General features: G+C 37.2%; 1 protein-coding gene across 3 annotated transcripts in view; it reads right to left on the bottom strand.

The window, feature by feature from the left end:
• Positions 1–20,043, bottom strand: part of MGAT4C (MGAT4 family member C) — a 780,710-nt gene that overhangs the window by 357,342 nt on the left and 403,325 nt on the right. For all 3 annotated transcript variants that reach the window (XM_080661846.1, XM_080661845.1, XM_080661848.1), the window contains one exon: positions 6,545–6,605. The gene's annotated coding sequence lies outside the window, so the exon portion shown is untranslated. The remainder of the gene's footprint in view (positions 1–6,544; positions 6,606–20,043) is intronic.

The following is a 20,043-nucleotide window of genomic DNA, read 5'->3' as shown; positions in this document are numbered from 1 at the left end:
GTCTATTGTTCCCACAAAATTGGTATTTATTTTACTATGAATAGTATTTACTCAGGCTATTTACTAGTACTTCTCACCTTTCTATTATATAAGTACTAGTAAACACTTTCTCATATACTCCTTTTAAAAATATATATATATATATTATTTATTTCAGAGAAGAAGGAAGAGGGAGAGAGAGAAACATCAATGATGAGAGAGAATCATTGATCGGCTGCCTCCTGTACACCCCCTATTGGGGATCAAGCCTGCAACCTGGGGAATGTGCCTTGACCTGGAATCGAACCATGACCTCCTGGTTCATAGGTCGATGCTCAACCACTGAACAACACTGGCAACGCTCTCATATACACTCTGGAGAATATTTTATTCATGGTAGTGGACTCAAAATAGAAACATATTTCTTTTTTTGACCAAAATAGAAGGAAACACTAAGTTATATGTTTTATTATGAATTATTATAATTTTTACACCTGAAAAAAATGATGGTGGAGTCTCAAAGTCATTAATGGTTTCAATAAAAATTCACATTGATCCTCCTCTAGGTAGTTTTGTAAAATAAAGCCAGATTAAGTGATACTCATACACTTATGCACATACATGTTTTTGGAGTGCATGTATGTATGCATGTATATAGCACATACAAAAGGAGAATCCGATAGTACCATGTACCAGATTTTTCTGGACTATTATTTAAAATAATCACATTCTTATTTTTTATGCTTCTAAAACAAGATTGCATACATACAGGGGGCAATGTTACATGCCAACAGAATCTCAATTCTTTAACAAGGGTTAAATCATGCACAGTATTATCCTAATGTACTATAAAACATAACTTCTATCTGCAGCAGCTGCCTACATAATATATATTTCCTACATTTAGTTAATGCACCTGTTGAAATAAGCTACTAATTCTTACTAAACAACTTCTGTGTGCCTTTTCTTATGCCATTCCCTGTGCTAAAAATTGCTTCAGCTTCCTTCAAAGCTTAGTGTCAATCTGTCCGATGCTTCTTTGTCTCTGTATCTATTTTTGTTCATCATTTTATGATGTTCATTATATTCCACAAATGAGTGAGATCATGTGATATTTATTTTTCTCTGACTGGCTTATTTCGCTTAGCATAATGCTCTCCAGTTCCATCCATGCTGCTGCAAGTGATAAGAATTTCTTCTTTTTTATAGCAGCGTAGTATTCCATTGTGTAGATGTTAAACTTCAGCGGGAAGGCAGGGGAGGGTTGGGAGGTAAGAGATCAACTGAAGAACTTGTATGCATGCATATAAGCATAACCAATGGACACAGACACTAGGGAGGTGAGGGCATGTGGCGGAGGGTGGGGAAAGCTGGGGGGAGGTCAATGGAGGAAAAAGGAGACATATGTACTACTATTTGTAATACTTTAAACAATAAAAAAAGAAAGGATACAATAAAAAATTAAAATAAGAAAAGAGCTTAGTGTCAAATTAATTTCAGCATGTGCTATTGTTATTTCTCACATCTGGAAATGAACTTGTATTCTTCTGAATAACATTCACATTTTCAACTTCTGCTTTATAGTTAAAGCTCTACTGTATTTTTAAAGTGGATATTGAATTTCCTCACTATATTGATTTAATCAGGTGAGAGTTAAAACAATTAAAAATAGTAAATCTCCTACAGACTTTTGCACACAGTTTTACACATAATCAACCCTCAATAAATGCTTGTAAAATAAATGAATGTTTCTAATAATCATATATTTTTTCTTTAAACTATTGAAAAGTTATCCACAGAAAAAAATTTAATTATTCAGGAAATACTAGTTATAGGTTTCATGGAGTTTAATATCTAATAAGTTTCAGTAGGTTTTCACTGTGAAGAAACTACTGAAGTTTGAAGCTTGATGACTTCTCTATATACAATGTGTATTAGTAATTATTTCATTAAATAAATTGGTGATTTTGTAATGTTTGGTACTAATTATTTAAGTATACAATATATTTCTTATGATCATTTAAGAAATTACTTGGTTTTCATTATCTGATTTCATTCACTCAACACATTTTTTTATTTTTCAGGCACTTTGCTAAGCACAGGATATCATGCTTAAGCTTTGTAGAAGTAACACAAAAATAAACAGGTAAATAATTCTCTCTCTACATATACAAATATATAAAAGTAGATAAAATGCTTAAAATTATGGTAAATGCTATGAGGCAAAAAAATCTGTCGAGATAATGGCTAGATTGGATAGCTGGAAAAGCCTTTTTGAAGAAGTGACATTTTAGCTAATTAAGCGGATTCTGAAAGGAGGGAACTTAATGATGTACAGAATAAAGGAAAATTCATAATAAAATTATTTAAAAATACTATTATATCTGAGCAACAAAATACTAGTTAAATCCTTTAAATGTCTAACAAAATAGTTATTTCCTTGAATCACTCTAAAAATAATCTAAATTTAGTCAGTTTTTTAAATTTTTTAAAAGAAAAAAGACAATACTTTATAATGAGGTATAGAGTAGGATTTTATAAAGATAAGAAAAATTCAAAGTTTAGACTTTCTAAATTCTCTATAAGAAAACTAGAATGTAGAGAAGAGGGCAGAAATATGCCTAATTATGTGTACTTTCATATAGCATAATGCTATTTTTTCTTAGTTTTATGAACTAGTTTTTTTTTTTTCTTAAAATAATGTTTACTAGACATTTGAAACCCTAAAATAATATTATTAAATATCTTTATTAACACTTCTGTTTATCAGGAGACATCTGAAGGTTTGAAGATCATAGTCTAATTTAAGTATTGGGAAATGTGAATAATGTATTATTCAAATATTGTAAATTATGCATAAGTGATCTAATGGGTTCTCCTGGCATTACCCTATGCATGCTTTAATTAATTAATAAGAAAATTCTGGTTTATGATATATAATTAGTAGTTTTAAAACAGAAAAAATAAAAAAAGACATACCATATGAGTACAGCCTAAAATCATCATTTTAATCCAGTTGGAAGAGTTTTCCCTCTGCTACTTCATGAAATGATCAAGTTTGTTTCACACTGAAATATAGAATACTAGGAACAATTTTAAGAATAGAGAAAACATATCAGTTTTTTTAAAAGAAACTTAATCCAGTAAAGCTTTTATTTTTTATTTAAAATATATTTTTTATTGATTTCAGAGAGGAAGGAAAAGGGAAAGAGAGATAGAAATAGAAAGATCAATGATGAGAGAGAATCATTGATTGGCTGCTTCCTGCATTCCCCCTACAGGGGATCAAGTACACAACCCCAGGCAGGTGCCCTTGACTGGAATCAAACCCAGGACCCTTTAGTCTGCAGGCCAATGCTCTATCCACTGAGCCAAACTATCTAGGGCAACATATCAGTTTTTATTACTAATTTTTCACAGTTAAGACTGCTGTCATTCATGTTAAAACAGCATTAGAAATATTTCACTGATTATTTTTATTTAACTACCTCTTTGCCATATATTGGCTAAATTTAACATAAAAAAGAGCACACTTAAAACCCAAGAGAAGATATTAGGTTATAGTTTATACTAGAGGCCCAGTGCATGAAATTCATGCACGGGGGGGGGGTGTCCCTCAGCCCAGCCTGCACCCTCTCCAATCTGGGACCCCTCGAGGGATGGCTGACTGCCCGTTTAGGCCCAATCCCACTAGGGTCGGGCCTAAACTGGCAGTCAGATATCCCTCTCACAATCCAGGACTGCTGGCTCCCAACTGCTCACCTGCCTGCCTTCCTCATTGCCCCTAACCGCTTCTGCCTGCCAGCTTGATCACCTCCTAACCACTCCCCTGCCAGCCTGATTGATGCCTAACTGCTCCCCTGTTAGCCCCTAACTGCCCTCCCCTGCAGGCCTGGGTCCCCCACAATTGCCCTTCCCTGCAGGACTGGTCACACCCAACTTCCCCCCTCTGCCGGCCTGGTCACCCCTAACTGCCCTCCCCTGCAGGCTTGATCACCCTCAACTGCCCTCCCTTACAGGCATGGTCCCTCCCAACTACCCTCCCCTGCTGGCCTGATCGCCCCCAACTGCCCTCCCTTGCAGGCCTGGTCCCTCCCAACTGCCCTCCCCTGCTGGCCACCTTGTGGTGGCCATCTTGTGTCCACATGGGGGCAGGTTCTTTGACCATGTGGGGGCACCCATCTTGTCACTTGGAGTGATGGTCAATTTGCATATTACTCTTATATTAGATACGATAGAGGCCTGGTGCACGGGTAGAAGCCAGCTGGTTTGCCCTGAAGGGTGTCCCAGATCAGGGTGGGGGTTCCCTTGGGGTGTGGGCGGCCTGGGCAAGGGGCCTGTGGTGGTTTGCAGGCCGGCCACGCCCCCTGGCGACCCAAGCATAGGCCCTGGTATCTGGGATTTATTTATCTTCTACAATTGAAGCTTTGTACCCTGGAGCAGAGCCAAGCCTCCTGCTCGCTCCATGGTGGCAGCCATTTCTGCTGGGATTTATTTATCTTCTATAATTGAAACTTTGTAGCCTTGAGCAGAGGCCAAGGTAGGCCAGGGCTTCAAAAGCTTGGCTTCCTCCATCACCAGGGGCAACCCTAGCCTCCTGCTCTCTCCAGCTCCGTGGCTGTCGCCATTTTTGTTGGGATTTATTTATCTTCTATAATTGAAACTTTGTAGCCTTAAGTGGAGTCCTGGGCCCGCAAGAGTGTGTGGAAAGCTTGGCTTCCTCCATTGCCGGGGAAACCCAAGCCTCCCTCCTGCTCACTCTGTGGCTGCAGCCATCTTGGTTGGGGTTAATTTGCATACTAGCTCCTGATTGGCTGGTGGACGTGGCTTGTGGGTATAGAAGAGTGATGGTTAATTTGCACATTACTCTTTTATTAGATAGGATACCCCATCATGGACATAATTAATGAAGATTGTATTCTTGCATTTGCTAAATATCCAACACCAAAAAAAGAAAAAAAAAGAATATAAAGAATCTATACTAAAGCCTCTCAGCACATTTTTAGACAAAAATAAGCATCTCATCCTTTTTATGATCTTTTCAAATTTGAACAAATATGTCTCATTGTCCAAGGTGTTCCATTTTTTTCAAATTATATCCATTAATAAAGTGAAATTTCCACTGTGAAAACTATATTACAAATGGGAAAAAAATCTTTATATCCTAAAGCTTTTTCTTTAGAAAAATAAGCTCTGCATATTTTCAATTTAATTAATGCACTTAAGTGAATATATTTTGTTTTAATAAGTTAAAAAGCTACAAAAATGCATTCATCAAGATTCATCAAGAGCTAGGTCATTATTGGAATACATATCTATGACTACTTAATTATTAGAATAAATGACTGTGCTAACAGCAGAAAGGTTGATTAATTTGTTACAAACACTTTTATATTAATAGTTATGTTTTTGTCAATTCCTTTGTTGTTAAAATGTTCCCAGAGATCATCTAACACATGTTCAAGTTACCAGTCTTTTAATATAAATTTACTAGCAAGGGGCTATATGACTCAAGCAGGTGCCATCCCACAGTATAGATCTGAGGATCCCTGAATATGACCTTCTCCCAGAGGAAAACCATTTAATGCTTCGTTGCACACAGAACAGTAGGTATGAATCATAAAACCTCCAGATAGACTACTGACAGGTACATCTGAATAGAATTCCTTCTAAGTCGCTTATCTGCCGCCAAGCAAGCTTGTTTCACCCTCACTTTCAAAGATAAAGCCACATGGCATGTTGCCTTGGCAGATTCTCACACAGCAAACAGCCCCCACCATCCATCATTGGGGGGGAAAGAAAACCCTTATTATTTCAGGTATTGTGACAGGAAATAGGATAAAGTACAAATTATCTGTCAGTGGAAAATTCATCAGTTCATACCAAACCTTATGTCTTCTCTAACTTTCATAAGCTCTGTGCCTCTTGATCTCTTACTTTTAAAATTGACAGTTGTGATACACCAGAGTTGCAGCCATGGCAGAGTTCAAGAACAAAACAGCAGGTTATCAAAGATAATTTATCAGAGGCCAAACAGGGAGAAGAGTGCCAACAATTAGTAAGTAACTGAAAAACAGATCTGTGACAGATCAAGGAATTAAGGTGCACTAAGCTTTTATCTTTAATAGACACCTCATCCCACTTGAAAAAAAACAAGCAAACAATGAAAAATTGAAACACTAAATATATGGAATATTGGTTACAAATAAGATTAACCATGAATTATGTACAAGATAACATAGAAATGTTTACTTGTAAGGGATCTTATTTACATATCTTGTCAACCATAAATAAATAGAATGCCAAAACTATATACAATGATATGTTTTGAACTAAGTATCAATGAATAGCACAAATGTATTATCTTCTTCAAAGTTAAGTTTCTACAAATTACTAGAATCATTTTAAACTGGACAAAACAGACATATCAGTTCTCACTTTCTGCATTTCTTATAGTATACAATTACACTTCACCAAGGCTTTCATTATATATCTCAATAGAGGGCAAGTCATACCACTAGGTCAGTTACAATAGAATTCAATAGTACAAAAGAACAGGACTCACGTTTTAGGGTCAGTTGATAATCTTTCTCCTGCAAAATCAGGCCTGTTCTTTCTTGGTGATTCTGTGTTAAACCAAAATGACAAAAATCTTAGTTTTTCTTGACGTTGTCTCTAAGAATGCATGCAAAGAAACTCCCAGTTAGTCAAGGAGACAAAAAAAATGCATTAAAGAGTACTGATTTGTGAATTTGGTCCTTTTCCTACTCCCATATGTTTGCAAAATTCCTGCTCAATCAACTAATTACTGAAGAAACTCAACTATGGCTATGGTCAGTTAATGAAATGTAGGTCTGGGATTAGCTTCCATAAACATGAGTTAATCATTGGACATCTAGAATTGGAAGAGGTAAGAGTGATGCTGGGAAGGAAAAAAAAAACAACAATTTTGAGAATGTACAATATGATAGATTTAACTACATTAACTGCTGTGCTATATATGAGTTTATTCATAGTATTCTAAGTGTGTAAATAAATGTAAGCAAACTTCTTTGAAAATATTACCAATAATATCTTCAATGATAATTTGGGGAATATAAATATAGCTACTAAATTTAAATTCTTTGAAATTGCACAGATTTATTAGTAATTAGATTGGATAGATGTCCTTTACAACCACAATCATTTAAGAATTAGTAAACATCTTTTCAAATGTGCAAGAACTTCAGTTAGCAGGCATTAAAATTATTATTTCTGCTGTATCTGTTTCTGTTTATATTAAGTCATTAAGATATAATGCACTTCAACATCATCAGTAATTTCTTTGAAGTTTTAGTAAATGAAGAATTAAAATGTTCAATAAAATATTCACCTCTACCTGTGTTTCACAATATTAATGTCAGTTTATTTTCTAGGCATTACATACTACAACATATAATCAGAACAATTACTTTTAATATTTAAAACTAGAGGCCCCGTGCACAAAATTTGTGCATGGGGGTGTGTGTCCCTCAGTCCAGCCTGCACCCTCTCTAATCTGGGACCCCTTGAGGGATGTCTGACTGCCCGTTTAGGCCCGATCCAGGTAGTCGGACATCCCTCTCACAGTCCAGGATTGCTGGCTCCCAACTGCTCGTCTGCCTGCCTTCCTGATTGCCCCTAACTGCTTCTGCCTTCCAACCTGATCAACCCCTAACCACTCCCCTGCCTTCCTGATTGATGCCTAACTGCTCCTTGCCTGCCTGTTTGCCCCTAACTTCCCTCCCCTGAAGGCCTGGTCACCCCTAACTGCCCTCCCCTTCAGGCCTGGCCAACCCTAACTGCCCTTCCCTGCAGGCCTGGGTCCCCCCCAACTGCCCTTTCCTGCAGGCCCGGTAGCCCCCAACTTCCCTCCCTTGAAGGCCTGGTCCCTCACAACTGCCCTCCCTGCTGGCCATCTTGTGGTGGCCAACTTCTGTCCACATGGGGGTAGGATCTTTGATCACATAGGGGCAGCCATCTTGTGTGTTGGAGTGATGGTCAATTTTCATATTACTCTTTTATTAGATAGGATAGAGGCCTGGTGTTGGGTGGGGGCCAGCTGGTTTGCCCTGAAGGGTGTCCCAGATCAGAGTGGGGGTTCTCTTGGGACATGGGGCAGCCTGGGCGAGGGGCCTGTGGTGGTTTGCAGGCCAGCCATGCCCCCCAGTGACCCAAGTGGAGGCCCTGGGATCTGGGAGTGATTTATCTTCTATAATTGAAACTTTGTAGCCTTGAGTGGAGCCAAGCCTCCTGCTTGCTCTGTGGCTGCTGCCATTTTTGTTGGGATTTATTTATCTTCTATAATTGAAACATTGTTGCCTTGAGAGGAGCCCAGGGCCTTCCAGAGTGGGCGGAAAGCTTGGCTTCCTCCATCGCCGGGGAAACCCAAGCCTCCTGCTTGCTCCGTGGCCGGCTGCCATCTTGGTTGGGTTAATTTGCATACTTGCTCCTGATTGGCTGGTGGGAGTGACTTGTGGGTGCAGCAGGGTGATGGTTAATTTGCATATTACTCTTTTATTAGTGTATATGTCAAATATTATATGTGTATTCAACACTTTATATAAACCATATAAATATAGAGTCATGTAATAGTCCTTAATCACTATATGTCATGATTTGTTTACTGTACAATAAAGTGTTCACATTTTCTGGTTAGTTATTTACTGATTCAACAAATAGATCTTGACTAGGATGGCCTTACCAGTCCCTTCAGCTTGAATAAAGAAACTCTAGACAGATTTCTTCTGGACTCTAGTTCCTGACCTCTTTTTCTTAAAGCATTTATTTTAAACTTGAAATTATAAATTATTTTTCTTCCTCTTTAAGATGTAAATCTTTTCCAAACCCCTTGCTAGTTTTACACCGAAGAATGTCTTTCTCCAGAATTTGGGAGTGATTCCTTTGAAGTATAATCAAGAAAGATGGTGCTTCTACCTTCTAGTCTCTTTGTTAACAATAAACAATATTACTCTTAGATACAGAGGACAGACTAACAGCTGTCAGAGGGATGGGAAGAGGGGGGCAGGGTAAAAATGGTGAAGGGATTGAAAACAACAAAAACACCTCATAGATAACATTAAGGTGATTACCAGAGGCAAAGAGAAATGCGGGGGGATAGGATAGGAGAGGGTAAAGGGGGAATAAATGGTGATGGAAAAAAACTTGACGTGGGGTGGTGAACACATAATACAAAATACATATTATGTATTATAAAGTTGTGCCCCTGAAACCTATTTAATTTTATTAACCAATGATGCTCCAATAAAAAAAACACACAAAAACAATAAACATTGTTAACAAACACAGATGACCTAACCACATTAATCAATCTCTCACCTAATATCCTCTAGTATTTGAATTTTGTGGCCAGGCTTCTCTACTATTTTTACACAAACTCCTCTTCCTCTTAAAAATCTTCCACCTTGTATTTCAGCAGAATTAAATAAAGTATCTCTCCCCTTTTGCAATAGCCATGAATAAAATTTCCCATGTCTGTGTAACTCCATCTGGTGCACTTTTTCTTTTACATTCTCAAGTGTCTATCAAGTGTCAGAACACTAGTAATTCACTGGTAGAGAAGGTAGTTGCCTTCACTGTAGTTGCCTTTAGAGTACCTGCAATCTAGTGGAAGACTAAGACCTGTAAATCAACATTTAAAATAGAATGTGATCAATGTCCTGATTGCAAAAACAGAATGGCACACCTAATAAAAGTAGACTAGATGCCGAAAAGTATCTATAATAATAAAAGCATAATATGCTAATTAGACCGGACGTCCTTCTAGATGTCCTTTCATCCTTTGGGACAAAGCTGGGGCTGTGAGGGAAGCCCATGTCCCAGGTGCCAGAGGGAAGCCGGTGCTGGCAGCCGGGGGAAGGAAGGCCTACTCTTGCATGAATTTCGTGCATTGGATCTTTAGTAGTAGAATAAGTGTTATTGAATCTGTCACTTAATTGATGATGAGCTATCATCCAGGTAAATTTGAACAGTGAGAATGCTCCAGGAAGATGGTCTGGCATTTGTGAAAGTCTAAAGGCAAAATCAGTATTCCAGTACAAAGAAAAGTCAGATAATAATGGTTGGATTCTATACTGTGATGTATGTGAGTAACAAAAAAATGAGACTGAAATGTAACTGGAGCAAGATAATAAAAGGTGTTTATTCAGTCATGTAGATGTTCCTTTTGCTTTTAATCACTTTTTTAATGGAGGCAATATAACAAGATTCAATGCCAAGAGCTCTGGTAATCACACTATCAGGCTTTAAAATCTAACCCTATATCTTACAAATTGTATGATATTAACAAGTAGTTTAACCCCATTAAACCTCAGAATTGCATAAATGGGTAAATGAAAATAACCTAATGAGGTTTGGTGATGATGGAGAGCAAATTCCACATATAATATTCATCATAAATCTTGGAATATAGAAAATAATTGATGATGATGATGATGAAGGAGAAGAAGAAGAAAAGAAGAAGAAGAAGAAGGAGGAGGAGGAGGAGGAGGAGGAGGAGGAGGAAGAGGTGGAGGAGGAGGAGGAGGAAGAAGAGGAGAAAGAGGAAGAGGAAGAGAAGGAGAAGGAGAAGGAAGAAATAGAAAGCAATCTTTGATGATATTGATGATGATGTACACACTCTATACTCTATAGGCCATGAGAGTCATGGTGAAGAGTTTGAAGAAAAGAGAAACTTTTGAAGCATTTTTAAAATGGAAAAATATTACCAAGTTCACATTTTGAAATACCATGCTGGTTATAATTAGGAGATTTTGAAAGTTAAGAGGTGAATCTGTAATCTAAGCCGGAGAACAGGTAGTGGTAGCTAAAACTGAGTAAATATCTGCAGTCAATGTGTGTAGAAGCAATGGGTTTATACAGCATGGCCTAATAAGAGGGAAAGCATCCCTCTGTTTACCAACTGTTTCATGGTTGTAATTTTTAATAGCCTAGATTTCCACTTATTGAAGTGTTCTTGTTTAAATAATATACAATGTAGTAGATATCCTGTGGGCATTAATTAATATGTTTTATAAGAGGAGTTTTGTTTAATCAAGGAAATCAGTTGTATGGCTGTCATTTCCAATATATAATATGACAGTAATCATAAGAGAAAGAGCTAATGTTTATTTTAGCGTATTCCTCTACTACTATTCCCAGCATGTAAAACAATGTCAGACTCGGTAATTATTTGATGAATAAATGTTGTGTGACTTGGCAAGAAACCATGCACTTGGAGTGGTTAATTCATAGGGACAGGCATTTAAAAATCTGTATCAAAATTACTAAAGAAAGGTTGTTACAAAGAGAGTGTGCTATGTTTTATGTTGTTCTTATCATCATGACTATTTCTAAAAGTTAGATGAGGTTCAAATGTAAATAACACAAAATAATAAGTAAAATGAAGTGAATAGATGGATGATAGATAAATAGATAAATAAGTATGTAGATAGATAGATACATAGATATAGATTGATAAAATGACTCAAGTGAGGTTGATATATAAGTCGAGGGCTTTTTTGGTAGCTTTGTAGTCATCAAAGACCCAAGAGCTTTTCTAATTTTCCATGCTTAGCCTATGACTTCCATCTTGAAGGTTCATGGAATACTAGAGGCCCGGTGCACGAAATTCATCCATGAGTAGGGTCCCTAGGCCTGGCCAGCAATCAAGTCTGATCGAGGCCTTCTTTCCCCTAGCTGCGGGCTACCAGCTGGGCCTTCCTTCCCCGGCTGCCAGCTGCTGGCTGGGATCTTCATTCGTTCCACGCCACCCCCTGGTGGTCAGCACACGTCATAGTGAGTGGTTGAACTCACAGTCAGTCAAACTCCTGAAGGGACAATTTACATATTAGCCTTTTATTATATAGGGTTCTTACTTCAGTTACAGCCTTTCTAAGTTTCAGGAGAAAATAAAAAGGGCAAAAAGACACATACGCTAGTTTAGTAGGCTCTTTAAAAGGCTAGTCTAGACACTGGCCTATAGTGACAGCTTGCATGTTATTGGAAACAATCTTCAAATTTGAAGTTGAAACATGCCTATTTAGATAATTCTTTTGCGACCTTAAACAATACAGTAATCTATTAATAGGCTAAATGGGAGAAATAGGAACATTTTTTCTTTTATGCAAAATACCCATTTTAATTTTTTTGAGCATTTTGCATCATAAAACTGTGTCTTCATTTTCACTAAACATTAGGCAATAAGTCTTGGCAAAATAATTTCTATTACATACTTTCCTTTAAACTTCCTGCTCCAAAATACTAAATAAAGAAAGCTCAGGATTCAAACTGGACTCATGGTTGAAAACAGCAAGAACTGTAAAATATATAATGGCAACACAAAGACAAACACCGAGTGCATTCCAGATGTGCACATGAAGCTGCAAGACTACTCTCTATTTCAAAAATATCCCCAGCAGCAACGTAATGAGACTTCAATATCTTATCTGTGTCCAATCCCTGACTATCCTCTTTTCAATTCAAATTCTTATGAAGCTTCCTTTAGCTAATTATTAGTATTACAAACTACTGAAGTTAAGCCACAGCAGCAGGAAGTCAGTTTTTCATTGCTTTGTGAATGTGTTTGGTATGTATCTGTGCGCTTACTATGAGTGAATGCTTGCTGCTTTGCCTTGTTCTTTTCATACCACACAATGAATCCATATAGGGATGACCTGAATTGGGAGAAGTTTGGCAGCTTTATCATTTTCTTTTTCTTTTTTTTCAATCTGCCTCTTTGCTGAAATTTCTTGTTCCTTATTCTAAGCTGGAAACAGAATTATCTACCAGAATGAAATGAGAATTGCAAACTCTTAAATTTATCCTATATCCCCTCTCTCCCAGAAGATAGCCTGATATTTGAATTTCAAAGGCAATCTCTTTATAAAAATCAAGTAGATGGAGTGGAAATGCCAAGGAAACAACCACTTAAGCAGGATACAGATGTTCTTAATAAACTTGAGACAAAGATGTCCTATCGAACATATCAGCATTGAATGTAATGTAAAATGAAATGATATTTTGTTCTTACATTTAAACTTATTTTAGGGACTCTTCTCTCAAAAGAGAATTTGTTTTCAATCGATTAGGTAAGGCCCTGACGAACAAAATAGACTATTTCTTTATTGCATAACCATTATGTATTTCAAGGAGAAAGCTTACCTGTGGGGGAAAATATTGAAAAATTATACTTTTAAAAGTTTTTCCAAATATGGTTAAGAACTACAGTTAAATATAATTAAATTACCTTTCTCTACTATTGATGGTTTATGCTTTAGAGGTATCAGACAGTGTCCAAATAATTGTACCTTATATACATTTAATAGATATATTTAAAAATCCCTAAAATACAAATACATAAATTACAAAAATGTAAGTTTAAAAAAATAAGCCTTGCCATAACCGGTTTGGCTCAGTGGATAGAGCGTCGGCCTGCGGACTGAAGGGTCCCAGGTTCGATTCCGGTCAAAGGCATGTACCTGGGTTGCGAGCACATCCCCAGTAGGGGGCGTGCAGGAGGCAGCTGATCGACGTCTCTCTCTCATCGATGTTTCTAACTCTCTATCCCTCTCTCTTCCTCTCTGTAAAAAATCAATAAAATATATTTTAAAAAAAATAAGCCTTGTTAACAAACACAGATTACCTAACCACATTAATCAACCTCTTACCTAATATCCACTAGTATTTTTACACAAACTCATTTTACTCTTAAAAATATCCCACCTTGTATTTCAACAGAATTAAATTTAATGTCCCCCCCCTTTTGAAATAGCTTTGAACAGTGGTCAGCAAACTCATTAGTCAACAGAGCCAAATATCAACAGTACAACGATTGAAATTTCTTTTTAGAGCCAAATTTTTTAAACTTAAACTTCTTCTAACGCTACTTCTTCAAAATAGACTCACTCAGGCAGTGGTATTTTGTGGAAGAGCCACACTCAAGGGGCCAAAGAGCCACATGTGGCTCGTGAGCCGCAGTTTGCCGACCACGGGCCTTGAATAAGGTTTCCCATGTACATTTAACCTCATTTGGTGCACTTTTTCTTTCACATTCTCAAGTATCTGTCATGTAAATACAAAATACTTAGTTGAGAAAAAGGTCACTTCCTTTTTTGTTGTTGTTAAAAATATTTTTATTGATTTCTGACAGGGAGAGGGAGAGAGAGATAGAAACATCAATGAGAAGAAAGAATTACTGATTGGCTGCCTGCTGCATCCCCACACTGGGGATCCAGCCCACAGCGTGTGTGTATGCTCCAACTGGAGTGGAATCCGGGACCCTTCAGTCTGCAGGCCAGCGCTCTATCCACTGAGAAAACTGGCCAGCGCAAAAGGTCACTTCTTTTAAGTGTTAAATACCTAACAGTACACAGTTCTCTCTATACAGTTTGTGGGTATCTGTATAGGGGGGGTGGTGGGATGACATCTAAAGGATCAAAAATAAGATTTGCCAAGAAGAGACTGCTGTCCTAGGGATTAATTATGTGACATCGTTGGATATCAAATAACAGCTTGCTTCTATTTTAGTTTGTGTCTATTTGGGACAACTATTTACAGATGAATACACTTTTTAAAAAAATCCTAACTCAAGGACATGCTATTCATTGATTCTAGAGAAAGAGGAAGGGAGAGAGAGAGTGAGAGAGAGACATCAGTTACCTCATGCCTGCACCCTGACCGGGGATAGAACCTGGAGCCTGAGTACAGGCCCAGACCAGGAATTGAACCTGAGACCCTTCAGTGAACAGGACGACACTCCAGCCACTGAATCATACTAGCCAGGGCTGCATACATTTCTTTTAGCTAGTAAATGTCCTATAAAAATTCCCCAGGAGAACGCTGATAAAAATCATTGAAGAAATATTCTAATACTTATGCAGCATAATCTTAGGTTCATTTTTTCTCTTGAAAATGTTAACACAAAGTTTTTTTTCCCAGCATAAAAGCTATATATTTAATTCCTGTTATGTTATGTTTTGATATACATATGCATTGTGAACTGATTATCACAATTAAACTATCACATTCACAGATTCACATGATTACATTTTCTTTTTGTGGTGAGACATTTAAGATCTGCTCTCTTAGCAAATTTTAGATGTATAATATAGCATTTATTAACTGTGGTCACCATGCAGTACACACTAGCTCTCCAGAACTTACGCTGTGTAACAGAAAACCTATACCATTTTCTTACCTTCTCACTATTTCCTCCACCCACCTGGCAACCACCATTTTATTTTCTACTTTCAATGAAGGAGCGTTTTTAAGTTTCACATATAAGTGAGATCATGCAATATCTGTCTTTCTGTCTAGCCTATTTAACTCAGCAAAATGTCCTCCAGGTTTATCTATGTTGTCACAAGTGACAGATTCCCCTCTTTTTTTGGCTAAATAATATTTGCTTGTATATCATTTCTCATTTTATTTTATGTGTGTGTATCTGTGTGTGCATATATCATATCACATTTTGTTTAGCCATCCATTTCTCGATGGACACCTACCTTGTTTGCATATATTGGATACTTTGAGTAGTGCTGCAATAAATATGGGAGTACAGGTATCTTTTCAAAATAATGATTTTGTGTTTTTTGGATGTATACCCAGAAGTAGAATTTCTGGTAGCTCTATTTCTAATTTCTTGCCAACAGTTTTTACCTTTCAACTTTTTTATAACAGTCATCCTAACAAATGTGATGTTATATCTCACTGTGATTTTGATTTGTATTTCCCTAAAGATTAGGGATGGTAAGCATCTTTTCATATATCTGTTGCCTGTTAGTATATCTTCTTTGGAAAAATGACAATTCAGGTCCTTTGCTTGTTTTTACTTGGGTTATTTGTTTATTGCTATTGAGTTATATGGGTTCTTTACATATTTTTATATTAATCCCTTATCAGATTTATGGTTTACAGTAGTCCCCACCTTATCCACAGGATATACATTCCAAGAACCCAGTTGATGGCTGAAACTGCACATAGTACCAACCTCTACTATTTTAAAATATTCTTTACATATTTTTTCTATTCATATACACCTATGATAATTTAATGTGTAAGTTAAGCACAATGGAATTTAAAAACCATAACTAATAATAAAATAGGACAATTATAATAATAATAGTGGCCCGATGCACGAAATTCATGCAAGAGTAGGCCTTCCTTCCCTCTGGCACCCGGGACCTGGGCTTCACTTGCAGCCCCAGCTTCGTCCGGAAGGTTGTCTAGAAGGACATCCAGTCTAATTAGCATTTTAAGCTTTTATTATTACAGATAATGTAATAAAATGTATGTGAATGTGGTCTCTCAAAATACCTTGTACTGCACTCACCTTTCCACTTAAAGGAATCACTCTGGCTACTCTTTGGCATACCCAACTTGTCAACATTTCTATGCTTGGGATATGGGCCATCATTAAGTAAAATAAGGGTAACTTGACTACAAGCTCTGTGTTTGCTTTGACAATTGATAATAGGTGGGTATCATATACAGCATGGATACACTGGATCAAGGGATTATTTAGGTTTTAGGTAGGAAATAGCAGGACTGCACACGATTTTATCATGCTGTTCAAAGGAGCATGCTATTTAAAACCTAGGAATTTAATTTATTTTTTTTGGATGGCAGTTGACTGCACGTAACAAAAACTGCTGAAAACAAACTGCTGATAAGGCAGAACTACTATATGGATATTTTTCCCACTATATAGGATGCCTGTTCATTAGGTTAACTTTCATTGCTGTGTAGAAATATCTTAATTTGATGTTATTAGTCTTATTGATTTTTTTTTTTTTTTTTGCTTGTGCTTTTGGTATAAATTTCCCCCAAAATAATTGCCAAAAGAAGCATTTGTTTTCTTCTAGGAGTTTCATAGTTTTAGGTCTTATAATTAAGACTAGAGGCCCAGTGCATGAAATTCATGCATGGGGGGCGGGTGTCCCTCAGCCCAGCCTGCACCCTTTCCAATCTGGGCCCCCTCGAGGGATGTCCGACTGCCCATTTAGGCCCAATCCCAGTAGGATATAAAAGAAGGATATATTACCCTCTGAGACAACATGTGAGACCTCGAAAGTATTATAATAAGCAAAATAAGGTAGTCAGAGAAAGAAAATTATGACATGATCTCATTCATATGTAGAATCTAATGAACAAAATAAACTGACAAACAGGGATCAGGCCTAAATGGGCAGTTGGAAATCCCTCTCACAATCCAGGACTGCTGGCTCCCAACTGCTCGCCTGCCTGCCTTCCTGATTGCCCCTAACCACTCCCCTGCCAGCCTGATTGATGCCTAACTGCTCCCCTGCCAGCCTGATTGCCCCTAACTGCCCTCCCCTGCTGGCCATCTTGTGGCGGGAATCTTGTGTCCACATGGGGGCAACCATCTTTGACCACATGGGGGCAGCCATGTTGTGTGTTGGAGTGATCAATTTGCATATTACTTTTTTATTAGATAGGATTTTAATTCATTTTGAGTTGATCTTTTTTGCTTTATTGTTTTTTTAAATTTTTATTGTTGAAAGGATTACATATGTCTCCATTTTCCCCTCATGAACCCCTTCTAGCCTGCCCCAGCCACCCACCCCAGGCCTTCACACTCTATTTTCTGTTTCCATAGGTTAGGCATATATGCATAAAAGTTCTCTTTCTTCTCACCCACCCACCCTTGCCTTACTTCTGAGATTCATCCGTCTGTTACATGTCTCTGGAATCATGCTGTTTGTCAGTTTATTTTGTTCATTAGATTCTACATATGAATGAGATCATGTCATAATTTTCTTTCTCTGACTACCTTATTTTGCTTATTATAATACTTTCCAGGTCCCACATGCTGTCTCAGAGGGTAATATATCCTTCTTTTTTACTGCTGCATAGTATTCCATGGTGTACCACAGCTTTTTTATCTACTCATCTATGGATGGGCACTTGGGCTGTTTCTAGATCTTAGCTATTGAAAATTGTGCTGCTCTGAACATAAGCATGCATGCATTCTTTCTGATTGGTATTTAGGTTTCTTAGGCTATATTCCTAAAAGTGGGATCACTGGGTTAAATGGCAATTCCATATTTAATTTTTTGAGGAAACTCCATACTGTTTTCCATAATGGCTGCACCAACCTGCATTCCCACCAGCGGTGTACTTGGGTTTCTTTTTCTCCACATCCTTGCCAGCACTTGTCATTTGTTGATTTGTTAATGGTAGCCATTCTGACAGGTGTGAGGTGATACCGCATTATTGTTTTGATTTGCATCTCTTGAATAATTAGTGACTTTGAGCATTTTTTCATATTCTCTTGGCCATCTGTATGTCCACTTTGGAGAAGTGTCTATTTAGTTCTTTGCCCATTTTTTAATTGGTTTGACTTTCTTTTGTTCAGTTGTATGAGTTCCTTATATATTTTAGATATTAACCCTTTATCAGATATATCATTGCCAAATATGTTCTCCCATACAGTGGACTCCCTTTTTATTTTGTTGATGGTTTCTTTTGCTATACAGAATCTTTTTATTTTGATATAGTCCCATTTGTTTAATTTCTACTCAGTTTCCTTTGCCCTAGGAAGTGTATCCACAAGTATATTGCTACAAGAGGTGTCTGAGATTTTGCTACCTATGGTTTCTTCTAGGATATTTATGGTTTCACAACTTACATTTAAGTCTTTTATCCATTTTGAGTTTATTCTTGTGTATGGTGTAAATTGGTGGTCTAGTTTCCTTTTTTTAATGTATCATTTTAACTTTATTTTGGGGCATAGTTTAAGCAAAGTGTCCCATTTCATTCTTTTGGATGCAGATGTCCAGTGTTCCCAAACACCAGTATTGAAAAGATTATCCTTTCCCCATTGTATATTACTGATGTTTTTGTCAAAAATTAGTTTATATATGTGGGAATATTTCTGTGCTCTCAATTCAATTCCATTGGTCTATGCATCTTATTCATGCTAGTACCATACTATTGATTAATATAGCTTTGTGATATAGTTAAAGTCAGGAAGTGTAATGACTTCAGCTTTGCTCCTGCTCAAGACCGCTTTAGCTATTGCAATTATTTTGTACTTCCAAATGAATTTAAATATTGTGTTATTTTGTTAATGTATTACATTTTTAGAGCCCTAACTCAAATCCTTTTAGTGATCTATTCTTTTTGTATTTCATATTTCTTTTAGAAAAGGAAAGTAGCATATCTATATATATATAAAAGTCTAAGCGACCATTACAACTGAAGGACCTGAAAAACTGGTCGACTAGTTGCTATGATGTGCACTGACCACCAGGGGGCAGATGCTTAACACAGGAGCTGCCCCCTGGTGGTCAGTGTGCTCCCACAGCTAACCTCTAAGCAAAGTGGGAATAGACGGATTGTACCTCACCTCAACATAATAAAAGCCTTATATGACATACATACAGCCAACATCAAACACAATGGGGAAAAACCAAAACCATTTTCCCTAAGCACTGGAACAAGACAGGGATGCCCATTTTCAATACTCCTGTTTGACATAGTACTGGAAGTGCTAGCCTTAGGGATCAGACAAAAAGAAGCAATAAAAGGCATCCAAATTGGAAAAGAAGAAGTAAAACTGTCATTATTTGCAGATGACATGATATTGTACATAGAAAACCCTAAAAACTCCACCAAAAAACTACTCTACTTAATAAATGAATTTGGCAATGTAGCAGGATACAAAATGAACACCCAAAAATCGATGGCTTTTTTATACGCGCCAACTAGAGGCCTGATGCAAGAAACTCGTGCAAGGGGCTCAGCCCTCCCAGTCCTGGCTTTGTCCAGAAGGTCATCCAGAAGGTTATCTGGATGCTCGTTCCACCTTCCAGTTTAATTAGCATATTATCTCTTTATTATATAGGATAATGAGCTCATAAAAAAAGGAACTAAAAAAACAATCCCATTTACCATTGCATGAAAAAAGTTAAGATACCTAGGAATAAACTTAACTAAGAAGCTAAAAGACATATACTCAGAAAACAACAAGACATTGAAAAAAGAAGTAGAGAAAGACATAAACAAGTGAAAGAATATACTATA

The sequence above is a fragment of the Plecotus auritus genome, assembly GCF_963455305.1.
Source record: "Plecotus auritus genome assembly, chromosome: 3".
Lineage (NCBI taxonomy): Eukaryota > Metazoa > Chordata > Mammalia > Chiroptera > Vespertilionidae > Plecotus > Plecotus auritus.
This window is presented reverse-complemented; position numbering and strand designations above follow the sequence as displayed.